The sequence below is a fragment of the Equus caballus genome, chromosome 18 (assembly GCF_041296265.1).
Source record: "Equus caballus isolate H_3958 breed thoroughbred chromosome 18, TB-T2T, whole genome shotgun sequence".
NCBI lineage: Eukaryota > Metazoa > Chordata > Mammalia > Perissodactyla > Equidae > Equus > Equus caballus.
In genome coordinates, this window is record NC_091701.1 from 44,021,157 (window position 1) to 44,023,686 (window position 2,530).

The 2,530-nt window shown below is 47.5% G+C and overlaps 1 pseudogene; it reads left to right on the forward strand.

The window, feature by feature from the left end:
* The first annotated feature begins 1,199 nt into the window (after positions 1-1,199).
* Positions 1,200-1,995, forward strand: LOC100061409 (NADH dehydrogenase [ubiquinone] iron-sulfur protein 3, mitochondrial-like; annotated as a pseudogene).
* The last annotated feature ends 535 nt before the right edge of the window (positions 1,996-2,530 follow it).

Below are 2,530 nucleotides of genomic sequence, written 5' to 3' on the forward strand. Positions count from 1 at the left end.
TACACAGGGGTACTTGTTAGCTTATAGGGGCTTAGAGAGGGTACTTGAAAACATAGGGTGTGTGAGATTGTCCAGGGTGAGCAAGTGGACTGTCTTAGTCCAATCGAGTTGCTATAACAAGATACCGTAGTCTGGGTGATTAATAAGCAACAGAAATCTATTTCTCACAGTTCTGGAGCCTGGGAAGTCCAAGATCAGGATGTTGGCAGATTCGGTGTCTGATGAGCCTGCTTCCTGACTTATAGATGGAAACTTCTTGCTCTAACCTCACATGGTGGAAGGGACAAAGGAGCTCTCTGGGGCCCCTTTTATAAGGGCACCAAATCCCATTCATTAAGGCTCCACCCTCATGACCTAATACCTCCCAAAGGGCCTACCTCCAAATATTATCACATTGGGGATTAGATTTCAACGTGTAAATTTTGTTTCAACGGCAGAGAATTCAGTGCATAGCAGGGACCAACAGGAAGAGAGGTGTGCAAGCCTGAAGTACATAAAGACCCGAGGTTCAAAGAGTATTAGATACAGTTAGGTCATGGAATCTAGAAGCGGGGAAGGAAAGCATTTAGAGCTCTCCTTTCCTAGTGTGTTAGTCAGAGTTCAATCAGAGAAGCAGGGTGTGATACAGGAATTTGACCTCACACTGGAAGCTGGTTAAACAGTCTCAGTAAGACTATTCCTCTGCTTCTCATGTTGGATCTTGAAACACACAGGACACAGTCAGGAACAGAAGATGGATAGCAAGTGGGGAGCCCAAGGACAAGCTGGCACCTACGAGTACCAGCCGGCTGTAACTGTGAGGACAGAGTGGAGCTGCCTCCAACCTTGGTGATGTGTGTATACTTCAGGAAAAGCTCGTGCGCTTTGTCATGGAGCTGAACATGCCCCTGGCTCAGGAGTCAGAGAAACTGAAGGAGGATCAGGGGAGGATGAGGCAGTTGGAGGCCTGACTACTACCTCATCCCAAGGTGAGTCAGCTGATAAATGACAATATGCAAGAGCTACAAAAGCACCCGCTTTGACCTGAGCATAAAGACAAAGAGGTTGCTGCTTCACTCTTGCCTTCTAAATCTCTCATGAAAATATTCTCTTTACCTACCCTAACCAGAAACATGCAGCGAATTTTAGGAAATGTAATTCAACCTAGCCACATTTAAAAGCTATCAAATCCAGCGATATTATAAAAAGATGTAAAACTAATGACGGCTGCGGTGGCAGTGGCTAGGGGCTGGTGGTGGGGGCTCGTGGGGGCCGTGGCACTGGCCAGAGTGGCCAGGCAACCCTTGGTACTGTTGCTGCCAGTGAGGATGGAAAGCACTTCAGTGGACACGCGCCCCACTGTCAGACCATGGAATGATGTGGCCCACAGGCGGCTCTCAGCTTTTGGAGAGTACGTGGCTGATATCCTGCCCAAATATGTCCACCAAGTTCAGGCGTCCTGCTTCAATGAGTTAGAGATCTGTATCCATCCTGAGGGATCATCCCAGTGCTGACTTTCCTCAGGGATCACACCAACGCACAATTCAAATCCCTGGCTGACCTGATGGCAGTGGACATCCCCACCCAGCAGAACCATTTTGAGATTATTTACAACCTGTTCTCTCTGCGCTTCAACTCCCAGATCCCTGTGAAGACCTACACAGATGAGCTGACGTCCATCGAGTCCACTGTCTCTGTGCACAAGGCAGCCAACTGGTATGAGAGGGAAATCTGGGACATGTTTGGAGTCATCTTTGCTAACCACCCTGACCTAAGAAGGATCCTGACAGACTATGGCTTCCAGGGACATCCTTTCTGGGAAGACTTCCCCTTGTCTGGCTATGTTGAGCTACGCTATGATGATAAGGTGAAGTGGGTGTTGGCTGAGCTGGTGGAGTTGGCCCAAGAGTTCCCCAAGTTTGACCTGAACAGCCCATGGGAGGCTTTCCCTGCCTATCTCCAGCCCCCTAGTGTCTCAAGCTTGAAGCCGGAGATGAGAAACCTGAAACCACGTAGCTCCAGGGAAGGCATGTGGATCCTAGCGATCTAGCAATGTATCTATAATTGAGTTGAGTGTCTGTGTAAATAAAATCCTACTTAGACTCACACACACACACACACACACACACAAAAGATGTAAAACTAATCATTAGTACCTTCTCACTTTCTGTTATCTAGTTCTTTTCCAATTCTTAGCCCCCAAAGTCCCTAGGCACCCTCCCCAGGCAATGCCCATCTATGCTTGTGCTAAAAATCAACATGCAGCCACCTGTCCCACTCCTATATCAAACTCAATTTCCCAGTGCACCTTACCTCACAAGGCTTCAGGAAGTAACCCAGTACCCCACACAGTGCCCAATAAATGCTTGTGGAACTCAGGATGAATGAGTAGATCTAGATTGAGCTAAATCACATTGAAATACGAAGCCCTGATAAAGATGCACAAGGCAATGTGGAATAGCAGAAACAAGAGTAGAGAGATTCTCTCTGGGCCTTGACACCTGTCTTTGAATTTTGACTCCATCAGCCTGGTTTTGGTAAATTACTTAAC